Raw genomic sequence first — 13,706 nt, 5'->3', positions numbered from 1 at the left:
AATTTCACAACCAAACTATCCTTAGAAATCTAGCACGACTAACAGGGCAAGTTCTAGATTACAAATGCATTACATGAACCACCACTAACAACTCACACACACAAAATTAAATAAGGATTTATTTTGTTAAGTCGAGTGTAACCTCCCACGCGATCACTCATCACACACAATACTCCAATACTTATAATGTCACAAAAAGAATCATACATGTCAATCACTAGCAATAGCTAAGTATGCATAAAAAATTAGAGGGGTCATGCCGTAACTTCAACTAACTATGCCATAATTTCAAACAACTACCATATAAGTCAAAACTACTCTATTTTACCTTAACAACCTAAACATGCTAGATTCAACAAAAATAAAACCCCTCAAGAAAAGCCGAGGGGGTTCCTAGACACACATATATAAGTTACAACAATCAACCAAATAGCCTATCCCCAACCAAAATTTTTGCTTTCTCCCCAAAGCATCGAACTAAGTACAAGAATGAGGGTTAGGCATACCTGGGCGCACTAGGCACTGTGAGCATCATAAGGCATCTCTATCTCAGAAGTATGAATTGATGCCGCATTGACAGCTGGCTGAGGGATGACAGGTGGTAATGTCTAGCTAAAATCGAGCACCTCTGCCTGGGTGCCCCTACCTCACTGCTGGCTCGTCTTTGCCAGGTGATTCACTAGCAGGGAATTATGGATGGCTACATGTATGTTCTCATCTTCTTGTAGGCGCAACCTCCTAGTCACCTCCTCTAGATCCTCACCAGATGGATCCACGTCGTCCCACTTTTTTTTACCTTTGTTCTGACTCGAGGAGTCATCCTCATCATTCTCCTCTATCAATTTTTTGACATGTATGAGCGACAATATATCCACCTACATCATCAGAGTGGGATCTTCCAAGACAACTTGCTCTCTCCTGCAATGCCTGAACATTAGCTTTCAAGTTATTAAGCTCATCCCGAAGTGGTCCTAAATCACCCCCGGGTTTGCCCTCCCTAATACGGTCAATCGCGTCTCAAACCCATCAAATCTCGCATGGATAACCTCATAATACTGCTCAGTCACTGCCCGCACCGGCACTATAACATCCCTGATCTCATTTCTTACAAACTTTTGGATCTGCTCCATAATGATATAAACCTGCTTATCAACCCCTGTTGCTTTGATCGCAATCTCTCTAAAGTTTTCTTTGGTAAATGCAAAGTGGTCAGCCCCTCTCTGGATTGCAGGTGGAGGAACAGTTGAAGAAGTGGGACCTACTAAAGAAGTAGGCATAGCTGTAGCAGGTGATGCAACTACAATAGTAGTTGAGCCAGTAGCAGTGGGAGCCGAGTCAGTAGCATGCCGGGAGGTGCCTCTGTGGTGGCATTCCCTGTGGCCCGAAGACTAGGCTCGGCCTGAGTCTCCCCATGGTCAGCAGGCATCTCTAGTAATGCATCATCATTACCATCATCTTTTCTCTTTCTCCAATCAACAACATGTGAGGCCCGAATACAATAATCATGGTGTGGAATGCTCATCACACCTGCTCTCTTACACAACTCAGTAATGAGGCAAGGGAACATCAATGAGGTGGCTAGCTGTGGTGCTCTCTTTTTGATCTCCCCAACAATTAATTGCCCCATATTTATCGAATACCTGGACATCAAAGCTGTGACTACCACAGCCTGGGCAGATGTGAGAGAATTGTCATTTTGTGTGGGGAGAAACTGTATAACACCAAACTCCACCAAAATTTGGCTTCGAATGTAAGAGTCCTCTTGAGAATCCCTGTGCTCTGATTTATCAACCAAGGCAGATTGTCCCTTGCTATCACAGTGGCTATCCACTTGAGCACAGTCTTTATCCACTTAAGCATAGTGTCTATCCCTCGCCTCTCAAGTTTATTCACATATTCGGCCTCGTTGGATGGTGCCACATAATCAACGCCAAAGTAGACTCTGTTTATTGCTTTTACTGGTGAGATCTACTTTGATATTTCGGACCTTAACTTCATTTGGTATTGGGTCTCGCTGTATGGGCAGGCCTGGTCTTTTCATCTACATTAGAGCAGCCCCATACGATGCATAGAATTCCCGAACAAAGACCGGCCAATATTCGCCAGGAGGGTTACTGAAGACCTCAAACCTATCAAGGCGGAGTGTCTCAATAGTGAAGGATAGATGTCTAGTCCCTCAAAAGTAATTTCCTGCTCCTCCCAAATGTTTCTTTGCGGCTTCCCCCCTTTCTTCACCGGTTCTAACCCCTGATCAAACAGTGTTTTGGATCACTCGACCCCAAACCGTATGTTATCGTCCTTCAGTAGTTTACTCCTCACCTTTAACCTTCCGACTTCTTCTTCACTGCCCAGGACTGAAGGATTAGGAGGATTAGCAGAAGGCTCGGTGGTTGAGCCACTTTCCTGTTCAATATCTTCATCACCAGAGTTAGATGAGCAAGATTCCCCCTCTTCAGATTGGGAGGAATTAGGTGATGGTGTCATGTTTTAGGGTGTGGGATGTGTAGTGCCCCTTGTAACAGTTCGCTTTTTCGGGTGAGTTTAGGGCGCAAGAAGGCTACTACAAATTCGTTAACGCTCTTTCGGACTTGTTTTGAAAAAGAGTCGCTACCTAATTTTTAGGAAATTATGAAAACTGATTTCGAAGAGTTTATTCAAATGCAGTGAAAAAACCTTCGCAATCCAGAGTTCTAGGTAAGGGTTCTGATGAACCCCTGGGGAACGTGTTAGGTACCCCAGTATTAAGAATCCGTACTATATGGTTGACCTTCTAATTCCAATGTATAAGTATTTGTTTAAACTGCTTATTTCGTGTTTACTTTCCCTCAAAAAAGAACTGTCATACATATCAAGTTTTTTGGAAAAATTTGAATATATTCCCCTTATATATAGGGTATCGTAGTTCCGGATTTATAACATCAGTGTAGAAATAGTCTCATTTATGTATAAGGAGTATATGTTTATAAGAGGTAGTGTAAAAATGGGTCTCGGTTTTATAAATTAAGTCTTTATTATACTCATACACTTGGTTCAAGTTAGTCCGTATTGGTACGTTCAGCTTTATCTAGAATCATGTATTACGAATTGGTTTTATACGTTATAAGGGCGTTTTCATATTTAAAAATGAGTATATCTCGTCTGAAAATACTCGTTCATTTGGGCCTGCTATGGGCCAAAGTAGCATCCTATTTTTTGGGTCCTTGTTTAGTCTTATACTTAGGCAAACACGAATTTTGCAATTCTTGTTAAAAGAAAGTTGATTTTAGAAAAGATTATCCCATCTTTAAGGATTTACCATTTGTTTTTTTGATGAAAAAATGTATAAGTTAGTGGGCATTGGACCCGTTTATTGGAAGCTGAGCTGGAAAAAGTCCTCTTTTTTGAGGTAAAAACTGATTGAGTTAATAACTTAGTTTTGAAAACAACTCTTGCTATAAAACATGACGGCCATTTAAGACTTTAGGAAAAATCAGTTGTTGTTTGAGGAAAACAGTTTTGCTGAGTTCCAATTTTATACTCAGTTATATAAACGTTATGCTAAGTCCGTGATTTTTGAAAATGCTCACAGGGACCTAAAGTCGACTAAACGGCATAAGAACCGTTGTCCTAACACGTCTAATTCCAACCATAAGTTTTTTCCACTATAATATGGGTTTGTATACACATCTTTATGAATACATCAAATTAAAAATAAATTTACAAAAATGTAAGGAGATAGGGTTAGACTAGGGGCGTACCAAGCCCCTAGTTGGTCATTTTCACCCATGACTGGGCCTTCTGCGTGCCTCGCTATCTTCCTTTTGCTTTCCTGGACTCTTTTTTGAAGTAGTATTCCTACTTGGGCCTTAGGCTCAAGAGGGTGGTTTCATGCATTTGTAATCCGAGTGGTCGCATGATGGGGGGGGGGGGGGGGGGGGGGGAAAGAAAAAACACCGGTTAGTTTATAATCGCTGAACTTGTCACTAAAGTAAATAACTAAAATTAAATACACACACATGGATGATGTAGGCTATGCACGCGCGCGCGCGCGCGCACACACACACACACACACACACACACACACACACATATATATATATATATATATATATATATATATATATATATACACGTTCCATACTTGCCCCTTTTGCTTGCTCTAAGCAAATCTCAAGTTATCCTAAGACTTAGGCATGGCATGAGGACTAGGTCTGGATCCCGTATATCCGATGTCGCACAAGTTCCAAGGGGATTCAAGGAACCCCAGGCATGGCTAACACCGGGAGATTAAGACAACCCCGAATTACCACGTTTGGCCTGAGATTTATTTAGGCCTTATTGAGAGTGGACAGAGAGAATACAGAATCAAAGGCTATGGACACAAATAATCTGCTAATAGCTTAAATGAGCAGTCATGGGCACTATACAAGCATATACATTGAGGCCATTCTCCTAGAGAAAATTGGACATCACAACACAATAATTAACTAAATCAAATACAACTTCCTTTTTTAAAAGGGGAAAGACAAGCAGTACCAGTAGTTGTAACAAAAATGCAGAGAAAGGAGACAAGTTTCCAAGAGGAAAATGCAACAAATCAAAACTTGCATATGCCCCAAGATAGTCTAGCCAAATGACAGCCAATCTCAAAATATACTTATTTAAGCATCTTATACCCACTAGGTGAGTTACTAATCTAAAGCTCAACAAAATTAAACTTAGGTTGGCAATGTCCAGCAGACATATTAATGTGAAATGAGGTATACATGATCCAATATAGGTAGCAAGGTTGAACAAAAAGGGAATAATCACTCATGAGCAAGCCTACAAAATTATTTTCACCAGAAGGAAGAGAAGCAGAAGGGAGAGAAACAAGTAAAGAGAAAACAAGGATGTCTTATAAAAACATATAGGGGGCCAATGGCACAAAGTGGTATGAGAGGCAACTCGTGACATTGGAGATGGAAGAGGGCAGAAGCAAGGCCACAAGGGAAGTTAGCAGGCATAAGACAAATACAGGTCTTGGGGCCAGGAATCACACACACTAATGCAGCAGCCAAAATAAAATAAAAAACATGATAAAGAAAGGTCTCACTCTACAGATGTGCAACAAGAGAGTTTTGAATATCAATGTCACATAGTCATAGGAGCAGTAGGACACAATCTTTGGAGATATGCAAGTAACTTATGACAGCTTGGTTTTAATTCAATGCTAAGGGAGGGGCCAAGACAAGATATAACCATGGACAAGGGGAGGTTCAGACAATACTTTAGACTAGTTTCAAATCAAAACAAAGCTCAGGAACCCCTAAACCCTGCAGACCAAAGGTTTTTAAGCCAGAAAGAGCAAAAGGGATGACATAGCACCAGCCTGGATAACATTTGCAGTAGAAATTCTAGGCTATTTTTCCTTCCCTTTAAGGCATAGTCAAACCACTCACCCCTACCTGAAACCTCTGTGACTCCCAAGATCATGAGGGGAAGGTTCAAGAAAATGGAAGTAAGAGTTTCAGGCCCCTGAAAGGGAAACAGGAGAGGGTGGGGTCATTTCCTCCCCATCTCTTTTTCCTGAGTCTCCTTTCAACAAAAAGGGATCCTGGGCCCCACTGGTCATTACCTCCAGCTTATGCCCAGGCTCACTTTTTCCTCTTCTAAAACCCTTTCCCCCATCTTAATGTACTCACCCTAATCATCCAGTGACAACACTATGGGGTTTAGGCAGGCTTACACACATTCCACCCTATCACACCTTCCTACTTAAACAAACTCAGTGGTCTAAGTCTATAGGCTCCTGATGATTGGAACTAGTGGTAAATTATTACATCTCGGAAATTTTTTTTGTTGATGCACAGTGAATAAGACTAGCGAAGAGTACGAAGTATAAGGTGTTTCGATAAGTAAGAAATAGCATTAGATGAACTTAAGTAAGATTTCAAAAACGTTCGATGTTAGACGAGAAAGTTGCCAAGAGAAGGCAAGGCTTACGATAAGTATCAGAAAGAATTTATGAGTAACGAGTTAACGATGACTTAAAGATGTTTTGGAGAAGAGTTATAACATCCCTTAGATTGGTATTGAGGTGTTAGACAAGTACTAAGAAGGTTCCATAAGGATTGGAGATCAAACGAGTCGACGAGAATAAGTTCGGAATCCTTTGGACATTATACGGCCAGACATACTGGCCGTATAAAATTCACGGACCGTATGTCCAGCCGTAGGTTCATCCCAGAAAGGCACACCTCACTGGACCAAACATACGGTCCAGACATACGGCCAGTGAAAAATATACGGACCGTATGTTGGTCCGTATGTTCTGGTCAGGGTTGAAATGTGTTATTTAATAAGGACCCAAGTTTCATTTATTTCATTTCACCTTTCACTCCCCTTCTCTCTAAAACATCTCTCCATATTTCTCCCACAAGTATTCAAGAGAAATTAGTGTTCAACTTCATCAAACTAAGTGAATCAAGTATAAGAAACCCATTAAAGTTCATCCAAAACAAGAAATCCAAGTGAAGGAAAAACTAGGGCTTGCTCAAGTGAGGTATTCGCACCCAAGGTTCAATCCTACGCCATCTAATGTAAGTTTTATGACATTTTCTTGTTGTTTAAAGTATTTGGAAGTTGAAACACTTGGATTAAATGAGGAAATAGAAAATAGGTCATAAATGTGGGAATAGTGCCACTTTTGAATGAAGGGTTGGATTGAGTTATGATTCTTGAATCATTATGAATATGATCATGTTATAAATGATGTTGAGAGTATGGAATCGACATTGTATGTGAATGAACGTAATAGTGTGATATGTCTATGGATGTGGATGATTTGAAGTGAATTGAGAAGTAAGGATAGTGTAGTTGAATAAAGGCTATTGTGATGATATTGTGAACATTATTATTGATATTTGGGAGTTGATATATGATATGGAAGAAGTCGTATAAATAAAGAAGATGGTGTCCGATTTTTCCTAGCTTTAGTCATGAATGCTAAGCTATCCATTCTCTAATGTTAGTATGCACTTTAATGAAGGTATAAACGTGAGATTTGAAGAAGCACGAGCAAGTGATAGAATAGTTAAACGGAAAGGTATGTAAGGCTAACCCTTTTTTCATAAGGCATGGTTCTTTGGCCAAACATCTATTCTTCTATGATCCTATCTCTAAAAGCTACTAAGCTTATGATTCTCGATATGATACGATTGTACTAAGTTCCTTATACGACGAGAAATCCTCTAAGGATAGAATGTAATGAATGACGATAGTAAAAAGGCTAAAGATGCTTATGAGCTTATATGTATATGTGCCCATGTGTGGCTATCATGAAACCCTCAGCTCATATGGCCGGGTAGAATATAGTAGATATGTATATATGTAATGCGCGGGCACCTCTGCAGTTGGGTATGTATAACACTGAGCCTTGGTAGGGCCGGGTATGTATGACACTGAGCCTTGGTAGGGCCAGGTATGTGAAACAATGAACCTTTGTGGTCGGGTATGCTATATAAATGCTATGTATATGCCTTCAATATGAGTACGAATATGCTAAGTATATGTAAAGGCTATGTAGAGACTATGTAGATGCAATGTATATGAGATGTAAATGATATGAATGTAAGTATGAATGGAGATATGAATACGAGATATGAATACGAATACGAAAATGGGTACGAAAGGTAAATGAGTACGGATATGGATGTATGTACACGGATACGTAATAGAAATGGAATGTCCCTATGGAAAGCAAGTAAGTGCTATGACGATGATACTATTATCTCCCATCTTATGCTATTTCATATGTTATCTATTATGCTTTCATATTGATGTTGATCATGCTTTACATACTCAGTACATTCTTCGTACTGACGTCCTTTTATTTGTGGACGCTGCGTCATGCCCGCAGGTGGCCAGGGAGACAGACTCGATCCATAGCTTCATTATTCAGGGACTACATAGCGGGGCTCCATTTCATTCGGAGCTACAGCTTTTGGTATAGATTCTTTTGTGTACATATTTATGGGCACGGCGGGGTCCTGTCCCGCCTATACGATATGACATATTCTTCTTAGAGGCTCGTAGACATATGTATATGGTTAGGTATTTTTGGCCTTGTCGGCCAATATTTTGGGATGTTATTTTGCCAGCCTCATCGGCTTATGTACATTTATACGGGCATAGTTGTCAAATATGATATAGATGTGTTATTGCCCAATGGGATTAATATGAATGATGAATGAAAGCATGATTTAGCTATGTGGCTCACCTAGATGAATGGTGCAAGTACGTTAAGGGGTGCCCGGGTGGGCTAGCACCGGGTGCCCGTCGCGGCCCTCCGGTTGGGTCGTGACAAAAAGTGGTATCAGAGCAGTTCAGTCCTAGGGTGTGTCTACGAGCCGTGTCTAGTAGAGTCTTGGTTATTGGTGTGTTGTGCGCCACACTTATAAACAAGAAGCCGCGGGCATTCTAGGAATGAATGACCTTCTTTCTTCATAAGAATCGTGCGATAGAGCTATGATATAAGAACTACTTGTTCCTTAACCGTGTATTATGTATTTCGAAATGCTCGTAAAGAGAAAGGCTACAAAGAACCCAAAAGGGCAAGACGGTGGCGAGAAAAGCGACCGAAAGAGCACCGCCACCGGTAGTAGGAAAGTGAGTCCCAGAGTGCGGCTCAATCTCAGTCCTCCCGTTCAGTGCCTATACTAGAGGAGCGTGAGGGAGCCTCCGCCCGCCTCCAACACCTCCGGTTCCTCCACCGAATGCTTTAGGGCAAGATGTGAAAGAGGTCATTCATTTACTGACTCAATTGGTTGCTGCCCAGACTCAGAGGCAAGGTACAGGGCAAGACGATAGGGCTGTTAGTGCAAGGGCCAGCGATTTTATAAGTTTGATCCCTCCGAAATTCTTTGGATCAAAGCCGGATGAGGACCCTCAGAATTTCATCGATGGTATGTTGAGGACGCTTCGGTTGATACATGCTTCGGACACCGAATCGGTGGAGTTAGCGTCCTATAGATTGAGAGATGTCGCAGTTCATTGGTACACGGTTTGGATGGCTTCGCGGGGAGCCAATGCACCATCTCCGGTATGGCAAGAATTTGTAGATGCATTTCTCCGACATTATTTGCCTCCAGAAGTTCGGCGCGCTAGAGCCGATAAGTTCCTAAATTTGAGACAAGGGAGCATGAGTGCTCTAGAGTGTAGTCTCCGCTTTAATTCTTTGGCTAGGTATGCTTCGGCCATGGTAGCGGACTTGGGTGACCGAGTGCACCGGTTTGTAAAGGGCCTAGGGCCACATTTGATAGATAAGTGCTTGACTGCATCTCTTCAGGACAATATGGACAAGTCACGCATCCAAACCCATGCTCAGAATTTATAAGAAAGCCTACAACAACAAAGAAGTGAGCATGAGCATGATAGAGGGCATAACAAGAGGGCTAGATCTTCGGGTCCGATGAGTGAGTATAGGGGCGGGCACCGACAGTAGTTTTCGAGGCATTCAGGCCATTCTATGATTAGTGCGCCTCCGCGGTTTTCAGGCCAGAGATTTGATAGATCTACTCATCTCGGGCCGAGTCAGAGCTTTTCGAGGTCTCAGTTTAGAGGTGTTTCGGGTCAGGCGAGGCCACCTGTACCCCGATGTTCCCAGTGTGGGAAGTTACGTTGGGGTCAGTGCAGATTGGGTTACGAGGTTTGCTATTCATGTGGTCGACCGGTGCCATATTATGCGTGGTTGCCCCTCGGTTGGTGGTAGAGGTAGGACCCGACCTTCGGGGTCGATGGCCGGATCTTCAGCATCTATACGCCCTATGGGGCCAGGTTCACATGCGCGAGTCGACCATGGTAAAGGAAGAGGGAGAGTTCCCAGTTCTGGCTGTCCTCAGCACCGTATTTATGCTTTGGCTGGACGCTAAGATCTTGAGTCTTCCCCTGATGTGGTCACAAGTATATTATCGGTATTTTCTCATGATGTGTATGCTTTGATAGATCCTGGCTCCATATTGTCATATGTTACTCCGTATATTGCGGGTCGGTTTAGAATCAAATCGGAGTCGATTAAACCTTTTGAGGTGTCCACACCCATTGGTGAATTGGTAATAGCTAGCCGAGTATATAGAAATTGTGTAATTGTGATTTGTGATCGTCGTACTATGATTGACTTGCACGAGCTAAAAATGGTGGATTTTGATGTTATTATGGGCATGGATTGGTTGGCTTCTTGCTATGCCAATGTCGGTTGTAGAATGAAAATGGTTCGCTTCCAATTTTCGGGAGAACTAGTTTTAGAATGGAAGGGAAATATGGCGTCACCAAAGGGTAGATTTATTTCCTATCTAAAGGTAAGGAAAATGATTACAAAAGGTTGCATTTATCATCTAGTGCGGGTTCAAGATCTAGAAGCTGAACCGCCGACTCTTCAGTCAGTTGCCGTAGTAAATGAATTTTCGGTTGTATTCCCGGAAGAGCTTCCAGGCCTTCCTCCCGAGCGGGAGATTGATTTTGCTATTGATGTGTTACCGGACACTAAGCCTATATCTATTCATCCTTATAGAATGGCTCCCGCAGAGCTGAAAGAGTTGAAGGAGAAATTGAAAGACTTGCTTGAGAAAGACTTTATTAGGCCCAGTTCATCCCCGTAGGGAGCACCCGTACTGTTTGTTCGAAAGAAAGATGGCTCTTTGAGAATGTGCATTGACTACCGGCAATTGAATAAGGTGACGATTAAGAATAAATATCCTCTTCCTAGGATTGATGACTTATTTGATCAATTACAAGGTGCTAAATGGTTTTCAAAGATAGATTTGAGGTTCGGGTATCATCAAGTGAGAGTTAGGGAGAAAGATATCCCTAAGACAGCCTTCAAAACAAGATATGGCAATTTTGAGTTCCGAGTAATGTCATTTGGGCAAACTAATGCACCGGCAGTGTTATGGATTTGATGAATGATGTGTTCAGGACCTTCCTAGATCTATTTGTGATTGTATTCATTGACGATATCTTAGTGTATTCTAGATCCGAGGCAGAACATGCGGATAATTTGCGTACTGTTCTTAGAGTTCTTCAAACGCGAGAGTTGTTTGCAAAATTTTCTAAGTGTGAGTTCTGGTTGAACTCAGTGACATTTCTGGGGCACATTGTTTCAGCCGATGGTATTCGAGTAGATAGCCAAAAGATTGAGGCCATGAAGACTTGGCCAAGGCCCACAACTCCTACGGAGGTTCGCAGCTGTTTGGGCCTAGCAGGTTATTATAGGAGATTTGTTGAAGGTTTCTCTTCTATTTCCTCGCCACTCACAAAGCTGACCCAGAAATCAGCTAAGTTTCAATGGACAGATGCTTGTGAACGTAGTTTCCAAGAGCTAAAAGATAGATTGACGTCGCAGATCTGCCCCGACACTTCGGAGGGATTGGAAGGTTATGTTGTCTATTGTGATGCTTCAGGCGTTGGGCTAGGTTGTGTATTGATGCAACATGACAAGGTGATTGTGTATGCTTCAAGGCAATTACGAAAACATGAAAAGAATTATCCAACTCATGATCTAGAATTGGCTGCAGTGATTCATGCATTAAAGATATGGAGACATTATTTATATGGTGTCCATGTAGATATTTACACAGATCATAAAAGCCTTCAGTATATCTTCAAGCAGAAAGAGTTGAATTTACGGCAACGACGATGGTTGGAGTTGCTAAAAGATTATGATGTTGATATTCTATATCACCCCGGAAAGGCGAATGTTGTGGCTGATGCTCTTAGCCGCAGGTCTATGGGAAGTTTGTGTGATGTACAACCAGAGAAAAGGGAAATGGCTTGTGAGCTCCAGCAGTTAGCTAGCCTAGGAGTTCGAGTAGTGGACTCAGGTAGCAGGGGAACTACTATTCAGAATTTCGCAGTCTCGTCGCTAGTAGTGGAAGTGAAAGAGCGACAGTACGAAGATCCTATGCTAATGCATTGCAGAGATACACTCCCTCGTAAAAGAGGAGTCATCATTTGAGATTGCGAGATTGAGACGGAGTTCTCCAATGTCGAGCGTACTATGTGCTCCTAATGTGGCAGGTTTACGCCATTAAATATTGAGAGAAGCCCATTGTTCCCGGTATTCTATCCACCCCAAAGCAACAAAAATGTATAATGATCTTAAATCCATGTATTGGTGGAATGGGATGAAGAAAGATATAGCGGGATTTGTAGCTCAATGTCCCAATTGTCAACAAGTGAAGATCGAGCACCAAAAGTCGGGCGGATTGTTGCAAGCTATAGAAATCCCAACTTGGAAGTGGGAAGTGATTAACATGGACTTTATTACAGGCTTATCCCGTTCTCGACGTAAGTATGATTCCATATGGGTGATTGTGGATAGACTCACTAAGTCAGCTCATTTCTTACCGATCGTAACGACGTATGTGATGAGAAGATTATGCAAAGCTCTATGTTAAAGAGATAGTGCGACTTCATGGTGTTCCGGTATCTATTATCTCGGACAGAGGAACTCGATTTACGGCTAATTTCTGGAAGTCCTTCCAAGAGGGTTTAGGGACTCATGTTAGCCTTAGCACCCGCATTTCATCCACAGACCGATGGACAAGCCGAACGTACCATTCAGATCTTCGAGGATATGCTACGGGCATGTATGTTAGATTTTGGAGGAAATTGGGATGATCATTTGCCACTCATTGAGTTTGCTTACAATAATAGGTACCATTCTAGCATCCAAATGGCACCGTATGAAGCTTTATATAGGCGAAAGTGTAGATCCCCAATTGGGTGGTTTGAAACAGGAGAGGCTAAATTGATAGGGCCGTACTTGGTCAAGAAGCCAGAGAAAGTTAAGCTCATACAAGATCGGTTGTTGGCAGCCCAAAGTTGTCAAAAGTCCTATGCGGATAATCGTCGAAGGGACTTAGAGTTCCAAGTTAAAGATTGGGTATTCTTGAAAGTGTCTCCAATGAAGGGCGTTATGAGATTTGGCAAAAAGGGGAAGTTAAGTCCCCGGTACATTGGGCCTTATGAAATTGTGCGCAAGGTAGGCCAAGTAGCTTACGAATTAGATCTACCCCCTGATTTGGAGTCAGTTCATCCAGTTTTCCATGTTTCTGTTACATCCGGCATTTTTGCATAATTGGAAAGTTCGGAATAATTTTTGCTTGTAAGAAATAAGGCCAAATTTGGATCTTACTAGTATGAATAGGTCGGCTATGGAAACATTGGTGCGGAATTATCGAGGAAGGTTAAGGGCAAAATCGAAATTTTGGAAATTTGTTTCATGAATTACAAGAAATGGGCATGGAATAATTGGGCTTGGAAACAAAAAAAAAAAGAAGGAGAAGAGAGGCCCAACCGGCCTTGGCTAGCCCAAGCCCATGGAAAATTAATTCCATGTGGCAAATTAATATTAAGGACCATATATGAGTCATGAGCTCATAGAAACTTCAAGAAATTAAAAGAAAAGAAGAGAAAAAGAAGAAGGAGCATTTCGGCTCCAAGAGAAAAAGTGAAAGGGAAAGAAAAAGAAAAAAATTCTTGGAGCCTTGGTTCTTGATTCAAAAATCTTGTTCTTCTTGAATTCTTAACAAGCTCAAGACGCTCTCCGACGTGGTATAATTGGTTTGGCGGGAGAACCACGTTTTGCGAGTTGAAATTTCAAGAAAAAGGTAAGAATCTTGTTCTGTTGTGTTATGGAAGATGTATGTATGTTATAATGATTGGAATGGAACGAGAATTATGGAAAT

The sequence above is a fragment of the Lycium ferocissimum genome, chromosome 5 (genome assembly GCF_029784015.1).
Source record: "Lycium ferocissimum isolate CSIRO_LF1 chromosome 5, AGI_CSIRO_Lferr_CH_V1, whole genome shotgun sequence".
Classification (NCBI taxonomy): domain Eukaryota; kingdom Viridiplantae; phylum Streptophyta; class Magnoliopsida; order Solanales; family Solanaceae; genus Lycium; species Lycium ferocissimum.
This window is presented reverse-complemented; position numbering follows the sequence as displayed.